The sequence below is a fragment of the Schistocerca piceifrons genome, chromosome 3, assembly GCF_021461385.2.
Source record: "Schistocerca piceifrons isolate TAMUIC-IGC-003096 chromosome 3, iqSchPice1.1, whole genome shotgun sequence".
Classification (NCBI taxonomy): Eukaryota; Metazoa; Arthropoda; class Insecta; order Orthoptera; family Acrididae; genus Schistocerca; species Schistocerca piceifrons.
This window is the reverse complement of record NC_060140.1, coordinates 643,221,333-643,236,108: the sequence shown is the minus strand read 5'-3', so window position 1 is coordinate 643,236,108 and position 14,776 is coordinate 643,221,333.

Below are 14,776 nucleotides of genomic sequence, written 5' to 3'. Positions count from 1 at the left end.
TTGCTACCCTTCCAGTAGCAGCTCTATCAGCAGGCTATCATTAATTATTTTTTGCCCTTAACGTTAGATAGACTGTGACACTGTGACTTTAAGAGAACGCGACCACAACCAGGTAGCTAACAACCCGTATCGGATGCACGTATCCCGTCGGGCGGTTAAAAAATTTATCTCACGCCGCAACGCGACGCCCCCCTCTCACTCCAGCGGTGAGTGTGCTCGTAAAATACAAATGCGCTGCGGCTATTTGTGCGTGTTGCGCGGCGCGGCTACGCCGGTCGGGTTCCGCTCGCCGCTAGCCGGTCGTATGTCAAACAGCCCAGGGGCCAGTGGCCAGCCCGCCGGTCAGTGTGTCGCGGGGCGGCAGCTGCGCGTCTCGCTTTGCCCTCTGCAGCCGCGACGTCCGGGGCACTGGACAGTTGCGGGCGTGGGCTGCTCTCCCTGAAGGGAAATAAAGGAGCCAGGGGAGCACGATAACAAACCGGCGAAGTCTCGTCGCTGTCGCTTCCGCCTCCCGGGTACACGAGGACCTACTTGAGTCCGAGTAAAAGAAGACAAGAAGTACTACGACAAGTATTTCAGGTTCAGAAGAGACAACAAGAGACGCAAAGGGCGCTTCGAATGCTTATTTCCGAAAAACACTGCAGAGCTTTCCCAGACCAATTCTTAGTAGCGTCATGTAATCCGTATTCCGTGGCATTTTCTTTATTTGCAAGAAGGAGGACATACAAGGCTGTAGGTTCTAGTTTCCTTCACGGCCCTTGGAAAACATTTGAGAGATTGCGAGAAGTTAACGTGATGGAATGCGATAATGTCGTGGACGGACAATTGCAGGGACGGGTTCGCTGCACTAGAAAAGTAATTCAGTAATGTTTCTGATATATTTACTGCAGCTACTAGCATCGCAAACTTCGTAACTGTTCCTTTATGTCTTGGCCGTGGCATTATTATCTTTGACGTTACAAACGTTATCTAGATATACTCACCAGTTGCAGATTCGTGGATATTCCTAAACATGAATCATTTGTCTACTGGTAGATCTAGCACTACAGAACTATTATTAACCCCTTAAATACACTTGCTATTCAGACCAACGTCAGTATGTTCGCGAGGTAGTTTTAGACCCTAAAACTTGAAGTATCTGATTACTTTTGTTTCTCGATACTATTGCTACAGAGTCAGTAAAAGAAAGGTACTATTTATGACAAAACAATCTACTTCAACGGCATTCAAAAAGTTGTTTGGGGATGAAATAATGGTCAATTACGTAAACTACAAAGAAAAAATTAGCAATGACGTTCAATGAAATAAATAAGAATAGGTATATGTCTGAATCAACAAAGAATTTATTTTCGTTCATCACAGTCAAGAGGTACATTTTTGTAAACTGAAAGGATTTAGTACTCGTATTTCTTATATTGAGAATATGGTTTGCTATTTTTTATGTCTTTAAGACGTGGACATATGTGGCATCGTAACGACATTGACATCTTTGGCTGAATCAGCGTCGCTTGGACTTGCACCGCACATTCGTAGATCCTGCTACCACTTTTAACATTTTTGCAAAGAACTTCGAATACTACAGTCTCCAAGTCCATAGAAAAATTTCTGGAATTCATTTTCCTCTCTTGCTTTGATAAATGCCACATCGAGTATATAAAATACAGATATATGAGCTTCCTACCTTTTACTTATAACGTTTTCCAAAAAAGTATCCAGATTGTCTTCCATTTCTCGGTTTTCCTTCTTCTTCTACCTCTTCATCGTTATCTGTTTCACTCTCAGTTTCATGACCAGGTATTTCTGTTTCATTGTCACTAAACTCTGATGCATCTTGTTAAGAATATGCTGTATCCAACGGCTAACAACTCCAAAATTTCATCACCTTTAACTCGTGGCACCATTCCGTCTAAAACAATGGAAAACAACTTCTGACGACAAATAAGAAAAGTAACTTGCAAATTCGTGGAGTGCTTTTCTTCAGCAACTGGTATGTACCTGAGGAAACGTTGGTCACTGGTCAGTATGCGCCTTCGCATTGTTAAAGCACAGTAGATACTAAGACCACATAGCAATGGAGTGAGCATTGCAATAGGAACCGCATTGCATGCAAAATAGTGACACGGGGGGCAATAAATTACCACACCGATTCAGTTAAGGATTAAAAGAAAGAGCCAAACGTAGGAATCGGAGCCGCTATTAACAGTTGTAGCAGTTACTAGGTGTGGCACATTCTGCATGGATGAGCTAATAGGAAGTGCTACACCCATTTGCAGTCATCTGTATATAAAAAAACAATGCGAAAAACAAACAACTTCAGCTCCCCCCTCCCCCTTCCCTCTCTCTTTCTCTCTTTCTTTGTTTGGAATCAACTTTCTGACTTGTTTAATACTGCTGTGCCAATTTATTCGCCTCAAGGTAGACCCTACACCAAGTACTCTCAATTGCTTGTTTCTATAGCCCGTTACCTGGCTCCACTACAGTTATTGCCTTCGTCATAATATGATGGGAACAGGTGCCTATCAATCTACTCCGATTCAGTGTTCCCCACATATGTCCTTCCTCAAAATCGCTGCGGGGAACCTCCTCATTTCTATTCATATATGTTCTCTTAATTTTCGTCATCCTACAGCACCGCACTTCAACCACATCGACTCTTCACCAATTTTCACATACTCCAAGAGACACTTCCGTACAGTGTCACGTTGTTCACTTGCATTTACACAAATCTTTTCCTTAAATTACAGCCCATGTTTCATTCTAATAGTTTCATTCCATCATCTTTCTTTGAACCAGAATATCTTGTGCTAGTCTGTTTCATGTACTCTCTTTCTTTCATCCCTCATTCGCGAATTTGTTTCAAGGGTAGCAAAACTCATTTACTTCATCTACAGGCTGTATCAAAATTAATGGCGTAAACGCATACAGTTGAAAGTACACGATACTAGAAGCAAAAAAGTCCCACTAATCACAGGGTCGAAAATGCATACCTTAAGTGCTACGTGCAATTCGTCTTCGGTACTGTGAAGATAAATCTCTTCTAATGCAAGCTCTTTACTTTCCATATTTGGGGAAGTGATAATATGGACAAAACGGGAAACAATATCCAGTAAACATCTGATCTAAAATGCATACCTTAAAAGTTATGAGTACTTGTTTATTAGAAGAGTTGTGTTCGAAAGTACCGAAGATGAACAAATGCTCATATCTCTTAAGTTATGCATTTTAGAGCACATGTTTACACGGCATTTCTTTCTTGTTTTGGTCCATATTATGACTTCCCAAAATATGGAGAGCAAAGAGCATGCAGTAGAAGAGATTCGCTTCACAGTATCGAAGATGAAAAGTTGCTCATAGCTCCTAAGGCATGCATTTTCGACCTTTCGTTTTCTCAGACCTTTTTTCTTCCAGTATCGTGTAATTTAAACTGTTTGCGTTTATCCATTAATTATGATACACCCTGAATTTAATGGATCCAGATTTTGATCTTTACCTGTCATATGATTTCTGCTGCTCATCATTTGTCTTCCTTTGGTTTATTCTTAATTTACATTTTACTATCATAACAGTGTTTGTTCCTTTCTCCAGTATTTCTTACTTTCACTGACGATACATAAGTCTAATAACAGGCTTAACGAGAAAATTTAATTATTTTATACATTTTGGTGAGATAACATCGCAGCTGTTTTCGTAAGCTACACTGCAAGAACTACTGCACACTGTCACAAGTGTTTTTTTAAATGTTTTTATGGTACCATTCCTAGTTTGGGGTCAGAACCCATCGTCAGGTGTGAGCGATGAATTCTTTACGGGTTTTACATTAGTGTCCTACAGTATAACAAAATGCGTGATTTACTAAAAGTCTTACATTTGCGACATAAAATATAACAGTTTTTGTGATTACATAGTGTTACACTCATAAATGCTCTATAAGTTTTAGTTACTTCACGAAATGTCGCCTTTACATATTATGAGACAGAGGTTAGCTTTTTTTACCATCCACGCTGATAAATGAACTCAACTAAATAGAAGATGGCGGATACATTCGTTTACATCGTCTGTTGGTTTGATGAGCCAAAGTGTATGAAATGTTCACAGATATGGCACACTTCAGCAGTTATTGTGAAGATACTACTTTGTCGTATAGACAATTTTCTAAAGTTTTACACTTCATTACTGAGGTTTGAAAGCTGCAAATTATAGGAGCTGTACGAAATTTTAGAGGTACATTTGATTTTTTTATCCCAGTTGATCATTCAATATGCAATCAGGGTTATCGTGAACGTGGTTGTATATTTCTAATTCCTCTAACGGATTCATCTACACTCCTTTTGCGGCAAAATGTAATAACTCTGTTTTCTTCTATTCTTGTCTTTGTGTCTGTGTGTTGAGCCAAGTGTGCGGCTAAAGCTGACTTGTTTAGAATCCATGTGTACATGGTACTGTGCATTGAAACTCCTACCAGTTTGACCAATGTAAAATTTGGGGAAACAGGACTATTTAGTTTATAAATGCTAGGCCCGTTGCGTACTTATGGTTTTAAATGTAAGTTGTGAACAATTTTTTCTTTCACTTGATTGATTGTGAGAAACTGAATTTGTTATTTTTGGCATGGAATAATTTTGCAGTCCAAAATGATATTTTACCAATGAACTGTATGCAGTCATATTTTACACAGTTCTGAGGAGCCATTTGTGTTTAAGTGCTGTTTGATTTGAACATAGAGCTATCTTTGTATTTGTATTTGTCATCACTGATGTTGTGATATTTAATATTTGTGTCAGAGTAGTAACCATTATTGTCAGTTATTAGTTTAATTGTTTCTGGGTCTTGTATTTTATCTACAGTGTCCAATGGGATTCTTTCCATTCTGTTGAGTGTTGGCCCATAATGTGCCATTTTGTGTTGCTCTTTGTGACGAGAGGAGTTGTTGGCTGAGACATCAATAGTAGTAGGTTTTCTGTACATTTTAAAAAACTGATCAGTTTCTTCTATTATTCCATGTAATAGATACGTTTGTCACCGACATAGCATTTGAAATATATGATTTTATTCTTTATTGTTACATTGGCATTGAAAAATTAAGTTTCTAAATGGTTTACGTAAATGGTGGCTAACACACTTTGTAGGCAACTGTCCATTGCAAGGCCATCTTCCTTTCCAAAGAATCACTTGTTAAAGCTGAAATTATGTTACAGCACTAAGGTTAGAACTTCAACAATTTGGTAGATTTCAGTAGAATGGACTTTTTATAACCAAGTAAGTTTATTTTCACTAGCGAGAATGTTGATTTATCTGTATATTCGTGTACATGTCAACTATAGGATGGCAATCTGGCGTGTTTGCTGTGAGAATGTCTTGGATGTTTTCTGTTCACAGCTATTGTTCGCACAAAGTTTATCTTCAAATGTAAAGGCCTTGGAGAGGCACTTAATAAGCTCTTTGTTGATTTTGTAGAAAGGGGTCTGTTGCGAGTTCACAGTCCAACATATAGGACAACATTCATTGTGAATCGTTGCTTGCGGTCGAAGTTTTGGAGATGAAGGGTTCATTATTGTGCAGTAAACTTTTGTATTGAGTTTACAGGGAAGTTTTACACTCTGAGGACTTTTTTGAGCTTACCAAGTAATTTTAGGGTTGTTCTGAATTAATTTATTTGATGTTGTTCTTTCTGAAAAAATTATTAAGTCATTTATGTAACAGCTTTCAAACATTTTTACTGTAGGGCTTTCTTTGTCTGCTGTCACTAGATGCATTTTATTCCCCTTCCGTTTTTCGTTTATTTTTCTGAGATCATTTGACTCTTGCAAAAATTTGCATTGTTTCTTGTTTGTGTCTATGTGTTTCTAGGCTACTTTGTTTATTTTATCACCTAATGCATTAATAACATAACTTATTAATTTAGCGATGTCACATACAATTGTGGTGTTAACTATTATTTCTGTGATTCTACCTTTGTGTGTTGTAGATGCATTGTTATGCGTTAGGCCCTTGTTTAGCATTAGTTCAGTTCATGAATTAGTATGGAATATAAAGGAAATTGAGACCTCTGTCTAATAATATATGAAGGAGGGCTTTTCATGAAGTAAGTTCAACGTATAGAGTATATATAAATGCAAAAACATGTAATCACAAAAACTTTGTTATACATCTACATCTACATCTATACTCCGCGAGCCACCTTACGGTGTGTGGCGGAGGGTACTTATTGTACCACTATCTGATCCCCCCTTCCCTGTTCCATTCACGAATTGTGCGTGGGAAGAACGACTGCTTGTAAGTCTCCGTATTTGCTCTAATTTCTCGGATCTTTTCGTTGTGATCATTACGCGAGATATATGTGGGCGGTAGTAATATGTTGCCCATCTCTTCCCGGAATGTGCTCTCTCGTAATTTCGATAATAAACCTCTCCGTATTGCGTAACGCCTTTCTTGAAGTGTCCGCCACTGGAGCTTGTTCAGCATCTCCGTAACGCTCTCGCGCTGACTAAATGTCCCCATGACGAATCGCGCTGCTTTTCGCTGGATCATGTCTATCTCTTCTATTAATCCAACCTGGTAAGGGTCCCATACTGATGAGCAATACTCAAGAATAGGACGAACAAGCGTTTTGTAAGCTACTTCTTTCGTCGATGAGTCACATTTTCTTAGAATTCTTCCTATGAATCTCAACCTGGCGCCTGCTTTTCCCACTATTTGTTTTATGTGATCATTCCACTTCAGATCGCTCCGGATAGTAACTCCTAAGTATTTTACGGTCGTTACCGCTTCCAATGATTTACCACCTATGGCATAATCGTACTGGAATGGATTTCTGCCCCTATGTATGCGTTATATATTAAATTTATCTACGTTTAGGGAAAGCTGCCAGCTGTCGCACCATGCATTAATCCTCTGCAGGTCCTCCTGAAGTACGTACGAGTCTTCTGATGTTGCTACTTTCTTGTAGACAACCGTGTCATCTGCAAATAGCCTCACGGAGCTACCGATGTTGTCAACTAAGTCATTTATGTATATTGTAAACAATAAAGGTCCTATCACGCTTCCCTGCGGTACTCCCGAAATTACCTCTATATCTGCAGATGTTGAACCGTTAAGAATGACATGTTGTGTTCTTTCTTCTAGGAAATCCTGAATCCAATCACAAACCTGGTCCGATATTCCGTAAGCTCGTATTTTTTTCACTAAACGTAAGTGCGGAACCGTATGAAATGCCTTCCTGAAGTCCAGGAATACGGCATCAATCTGCTCGCCAGTGTCTACGGCACTGTGAATTTCTTGGGCAAATAGGGCGAGCTGAGTTTCACATGATCTCTGTTTGCGGAATCCATGTTGGTTATGATGAAAGAGATTTGTATTATCTAAGAACGTCATAATACGAGAACACAAAACATGTTCCATTATTCTACAACAGATTGACGTAAGCGAAATCGGCCTATAATTATTCGCATCTGATTTATGACCCTTCTTGAAAATGGGAACGACCTGCGCTTTCTTCCAGTCGCTAGGTACTTTACGTTCTTCCAGCGATCTACGATAAATTGCTGATAGAAAGGGGGCAAGTTCTTTAGCATAATCACTGTAGAATCTTAAGGGTATCTCGTCTGGTCCGGATGCTTTTCCGCTACTAAGTGATAGCAGTTGTTTTTCAATTCCGATATCGTTTATTTCAATATTTTCCATTTTGGCGTCCGTGCGACGGCTGAAGTCAGGGACCGTGTTACGATTTTCCGCAGTGAAACAGTTTCGGAACACTGAATTCAGTATTTCTGCCTTTCTTCGGTCGTCCTCTGTTTCGGTGCCATCGTGGTCAACGAGTGACTGAATAGGGGATTTAGATCCGCTTACCGATTTTACATATGACCAAAACTTTTTAGGGTTCTTGTTTAGATTGTTTGCCAACGTTTTATGTTCGAATTCGTTGAATGCTTCTCTCATTGCTCTCTTTACGCTCTTTTTCGCTTCGTTCAGCTTTTCCTTATCAGCTATGATTCGACTACTCTTAAACCTATGATGAAGCTTTCTTTGTTTCCGTAGTACCTTTCGTACATGATTGTTATACCACGGTGGATCTTTCCCCTCGCTTTGGACCTTAGTCGGTACGAACTTATCTAAGGCGTACTGGACGATGTTTCTGAATTTTTTCCATTTTTGTTCCACATCCTCTTCCTCAGAAATGAACGTTTGATGGTGGTCACTCAGATATTCTGCGATTTGTGCCCTATCACTCTTGTTAAGCAAATATATTTTCCTTCCTTTCTTGGCATTTCTTATTACACTTGTAGTCATTGATGCAACCACTGACTTATGATCACTGATACCCTCTTCTACATTCACGGAGTCGAAAAGTTCCGGTCTATTTGTTGCTATGAGGTCTAAAACGTTAGCTTCACGAGTTGGTTCTCTAACTATCTGCTCGAAGTAATTCTCGGACAAGGCAGTCAGGATAATGTCACAAGAGTCTCTGTCCCTGGCTCCAGTTCTGATTGTGTGACTATCCCATTCTATACCTGGTAGATTGAAGTCTCCCCCTATTACAATAGTATGATCACGAAACTTCTTCACGACGTTCTGCAGGTTCTCTCTGAGGCGCTCAACTACTACGGTTGCTGATGCAGGTGGTCTATAGAAGCATCCGACTTTCATATCTGACCCACCTTTGATACTTAACTTAACCCAGATTATTTCACATTCGCATTCGCTAATAACTTCACTGGATATTATTGAATTCTTTACTGCTATAAATACTCCTCCACCATTGGCGTTTATCCTATCCTTGCGGTATATATTCCATTCTGTGTCTAGGATTTCGTTACTGTTCACTTCCGGTTTTAACCAACTTTCCGTTCCTAATACTATATGCGCACTATTTCCTTCAATAAGAGATACTAATTCAGGAACCTTGCCCTTGATACTCGTGCAGTTTAACAATATTACGTTAACATTTCCTGTTTTTGGTCTCTGAGGACGGACGTTCTTTATCAACGATGATAATGTCCTCTCTGGTAAGCCGTCAGGTATTTTATCGTTTCGCCCAAGGGGGGGGGTCCCTCTAACCTAAAAAACCCCCGTGTGCACGCCACACGTACTCTGCTACCCTAGTAGCTGCTTCCGGTGTGTAGTGCACGCCTGACCTGTCTAGGGGGGCCCTACAGTTCTCCACCCAATAACGGAGGTCGATGAATTTGCAACCATTATAGTCGCAGAGTCGTCTGAGCCTCTGGTTTAGACCCTCCACACGGCTCCAAACCAGAGGACCGCGATCGACTCTGGGCACTATGCTGCAGATATTAAGCTCAGCTTGCACTCCGCGTGCGATGCTGGTTGTCTTCACCAAATCAGCCAGCCGCCGGAAGGAGTCAAGGATGGCCTCAGAACCCAAGCGGCAGGCGTCATTCGTTCCGACATGTGCTACTATCTGCAGCCGGTCACACCCAGTGCGTTCAATAGCTGCCGGAAGGGCCTCCTCCACATTACGGACGAGACCCCCCGGCAAGCACACCGAGTGCACACTGGCATTCTTCCCCGACCTACCCGCTGTTTTCCTGAGGGGCTCCATAACCCGCCTAACGTTGGAGCTCCCTATAACTAATAGGCCCGCCCTCTGTGACTGTCGGGACCTTGCCGGAGAATCGGCCACTGGCCCAACAGGCGAGGCATCCTGTGGTGGCTCGGAAACGATGTCATCACCACTAGGAAGCACCCCGTACCTGTTGGAAAGGTGTAAGGCAGCTGCCACGCGGCCAGATCCCACCTTCGCCTTTCGGCCAGGCACGCGCGAGCCCACCACTGTCCGCCATTCACCCTGGAGTGATGGCTGACAGGTAAGATGCTCACTGCCGGAAGACGCAGCGACATCAGGGGTTCCATGTGATTCCAAGGCCACCGAAGTAGGCATAGGTCTCACCACAGTTGCCCCAACGCCACTACGAGCCGACGCCTGCGCCTCGAGCTCGATGAGCCTAACAGACAAAGCCTCCACCTGCCCCCGAAGAGTGGCCAATTCTCCTTGCGTCCGCTCACAACAACCACAGTCCCTACACATGACTATGTTTACCCTACTCTATACGGTGACAAATTCCCAAGATAATCTTCTGATGAGCTACTCTGAAAATCAAGAAACACTCACTGAAATACGAGACGCGAAAACTACGCTAGGTTTTCCCAGAAAAACTATTTAAAAGCTAAGCGCAGCAAATAAGTACAAAAACGCTTTATACAAACAGTACTCGCTGCTGCTGGTGCTCTCGCTCTGGCTGTCACAAGACAACTGCTGATTCAAGTGACTAGTGGCTAACGGCCGCGAAACAAACAAAAGACGGTTTTAGGGCGCTTTCTGTTCTAAACGATCAAGAAAACACTAAGAAATCTAACACGAAAACTACGTAAAGTTTTATCAAGAACTGTTAGTTACTATGCAGAGCAGATAAACACAAATAGAATCCCTTCCTTAGTGGAAGGTCGTAAACAAAATGCAAAATAAACGCTTTATACAAACAGTACTCGCTGCTGCTGGTGCTCTCGCTCTGGCTGTCACAAGACAGGACGCAGATGTAAAACCTTTTGTAAGCCATGCAATCCCAAAAACTTTTGTTTTATTTTACAACATAAATGTAAAACCTGCAAAGAAGTCAGCGTTGCCATCTGACGATGAGCTCAGGTCCCAAAACTGGTAATGGAGCAAGGGTAAAATAAAAAAAATTCAATAACACTCGTGACAGTGCAGTATGTCCTACAGGATAATTTTAAAATAAGTGCGCATCACTTCTGGGACACAATAATTTGACCGTAAAAGAAAATTTTGTGAAATAAAAGGAAGTCACCCTAATAGGAAATAATTACTTTCTCATTTCGTTTCATTTTATACTTTTTATTAGAGTCTTTAGCTGCCACATAAAGTGTACATATATACATAAATACATATCCAGGGGCTGCAGGCTCCGCAGGCAAAGCGATTCTTCCCTGCACTGTCTATGTCCTTTCTGTTTCGTGCTCGGTTCTACCTGATGTCTTCAATACCCATGGCTGCCAAATCCTTTGCCGGGTCGTCCATCGAGCATTGCATTGTTTGTCGTATGAGGAGGCTTGTGTTTAGTTTCCTCTCAAGTGCCTTCTTTATTTGGCCTTCTTTATCTGGCGTATGGGATACATGGAACTCCCACTGTCTTCTTTTGTTCTTAAGCTTCTCTAGGATTGTTGTTCGTTGCATCTAGAGGTAGACTTCCTCCTACTTCCTCATCCTTCATTATGCTGAATCTAAGACCTGTTCCAATATCCTCTTCATTACTCTTTATTGATGTATTATTAGTGTTTCCTTTCTTCGTTTAGTCATGCTCCAGGTTTCTGAAGCGTACATGGCTGCTTGGCATATCACTGTAAAAACTTCAGACACCCAAATCGCTAAGGTGAGCATTTATTTTGATTACCAGTTTCAGCAGTCTACGCTTCCATCTTCGGATCTCATTTAATATATGTCCGTGAGTCTCGATCATGTGCACATAATACAGTGTCACTTCATAAAAAGTACATAGAAAACAGAGTATATTGGCATATGAAGTACAAAGCAATGATTACATAAAATGCTTACTGCTCTGACTACACATGCTCATGTTCGAACAATACCTGAACGAAGACTATGAACTGAGTCTAGCGGTGAAAGGGGTATCTCTTTCTGCTCCCTACCACATTCTTATCTTTTCTTTCGTTGCTAATGTTCAAGGTTTTTCTAATCGAGTATTTGTCGGTACTTGGAAAAAATGCAATGGAATGCTACGGTTCTGTTTCCTTTAATGTCATCAATCTCTTCGTACTAAGCCCTGAATAAAATCCGTCAGGTATGGATGTGTGGGAAGTGATAAGCGTAACGGTGGACGTCAGAGAAGTTTCCTTCTCTCAGAGCATAATTATGCCAACCTCACTGGACCCTTTCCATAGCTTCCAGTTACATATTATGATGCAAACTCACAGCTTTGCTGTTAGTTTCGTCCGTTCTTATAGCTAGGGCCACATGGTGGAGTCCTCCTCCTTTGCGTGAAAGAAATAGGCCCCACCTCCAATAGCCGTCTGTTTTTTTTTTTTTTTTTTTTTTTTTTTTTAAGGCACTTTCGCGTGGGCAGTCGTGGATATCTCTGTTCTTCAGAAGATGTCCGCAGCTCGCGGTATAGTGGCTAGCGTTGCTATCCCTGGATCACGGGTCCCGGTGTCGATTCCCGGTGGGGTTGGGGATTTTCTCTGCCCGTGGACTGGGTGTTTTGTGTTGCCTCATATCATCCCGTCATCATTCATGTAAGTGGCTAGAATGGATTGTGTACAGATTGGGAATGTGTACTGTCGCTGATAACCGCGCAATTGAACGCCTCACAAAGCAAACATGATCATCATCATCATCACCATCTTCGAAACATGGTCCGTTAGAATTTCAGATTGATGTGTGTGATCTACAAAATGTACGCAGATCAAGAAATCAACGAGTTTAGGTTGTTAATTCTGTTAATGATGAACGTGTTTTGTACACAATTAAATTCACATATAAATCATGAGCTTGCGATTGTGCTTTATTCTAGACCGAGTCAAACCATGTACTTTGGGCATACACTTTTGATTTAGTTCAGTACCTTCACTGGATTAGATTTACGACGTGTGTTAAAATAAAACGGTATATAACGAGGGCGTTTCAAAATGTTGTGTTTCCGGAATTTTTAGGTCAAAATGTTGCAGGCTTCTTAACTAAAATAAATTTTATTAACGTTCTACATCTTTATTCTTCATGTCTGCATATTTATTTCTCAGCTTCGTCACACTTGCGATGAACACCATATTTTGTCCCAATGATAAACTACTTCCTGGATACCGTCGCTGAAGAATGTTTGACGTTGTTGACGGAGCCACATCCTCCGCTTGCAACTCTTCATCACTGTCAAAGTACTGTCCTTGAAGGTGTTCTATAATTTTTCGTCACAGGTAAAAAACAGGATGGTGTTTAGATGGAGCTATATGGAGGATGATGGATGACAGTGAATCCGAGACATCAGATTGTTGCAGAAGTTTCAGAGCTCGTATATGTTCTGGCATTGGCATGCTGAATAAGAGAGTGCTCCATGTATGGACTAACTCTTCGATTCGAAACTCGATTACAGCAGGCTGTTTCTCAAGTACCAACGTAGTTACGTTACACACTACCCTGTTACACGCTACAAATCTGGGGTCCTCTCGTGGCAGAAGTTTGCAACTTGCGTCAGTGAATCGAGAAAGTTCATGTGGTATTTCGCTTAACATGTAATATCACAATCGACATCGAGAAAACAATAAAAACTCGGAGCATTATTTTTCAGCACACTTCGTAGAATCGACACTTGCCCGTGTGTTTTATTTGGTGATAGAGATTCGATGTAATAGACTGCCATCTTTATGAGATAATATCTCCACTCGGTCTAAATCTCTCTCATGTTCTGCTGTTCTTTGTAATATACTAGTATGTATATTCAGTTACCAGAGCAGCCCATTCTCTAAAAAAAACTTTCTTCTTCTAAAGTTTGGAAGGGTTGTGCTGAGCTCTGATATGAATTATAAATCCAAAATTCGTTATTAAAGAAGCCCACGCCCATCTTAGCGATCCCGTACTTAAATAAAACCACTCTCAATGAATGTAGGGATCGCTTTCACTTGGCTGTGCCCACTAATATCGAGCACCTCTGACGTACCTGTTTCAAAAGGAGCAATTTAAGAGTTTGTCGGTTGGTGTTATAATAGACTGTCTCCTAGTCATTGCTCGTCCAGATGAATCGTAGAGATATCGATATCACACACTAAGTTGGACATATGCTTAAATACGGTCATATCCCATGTTAGTGCAGTGGAAGTTGACATTTGGAAAATGGTAGCGGAAAATGATTTTGGGGACAACGCCGCTGCTTGCTATTACTACCATTGAATTCACAGACGGTAAGACGGATAAATAAGTGAAAATGCTGACGGTAAACGTCACGGAACGTGCAAGTAAACTTTTAAGTCAAATAAGGACCTTGTGTGCAAACAGTGATATGAAGGACATGTTGGTGGAATGAGTGGAAACGAAGTATATATCCAAAAAGAAGAATATAATGTTCGAGCGCAATGTACGTAGCAAGATCGTACTGCAAATCGACGTCAGAGATATGGGTCTGCAATTCAGCGGATTCCTCCCCAAGTATTGGTTCAACCAGTTAAACGTTCTGGTCTTTAGCTATAGATATTTCGTGGAGCGAGATGCTGCGCATGACTGCTAAGTATGAGACTATCTAATAGCATCCTCAGGAGGGAACCTAATTGTTATAAAATGTAAACTGGAAGATTTGCCGTTATTAAGTGATGTAAACTACATCGAATTACCTAAAATACCGATTTTACAATTACTAATACAGACAGCTGTTTTTGAATCGAAATCTGGAATATCTACTGTATTTCTTTTCTGAAGAGATTTCGGAAAAATGTGTACAGTAACTCCACTTCAGTGGTGCTGCGTAGTGCTCTAATTTATTGGGTATTGAGACTGGTAATTTTTGTTGTCGACTTCAGTCCAAACCCGGGTTTGATGCAGCTCTCCACACTGTTCTATCTTGTGCAAGCTTTTTCATCTCCGAGTGATTACTGTAACGTACATACTTCGGAATCTGCTTAGTGAATTCATCTCTTGGTCTCCATCTACGGTTTTTACCCTCTACGCTTCCCTCCAGTACTAAACTGGTGATCCCTTGATGCCTTAGAAGAAGTCCTACCAACCGACCTCTTCTCTTAATCAAGT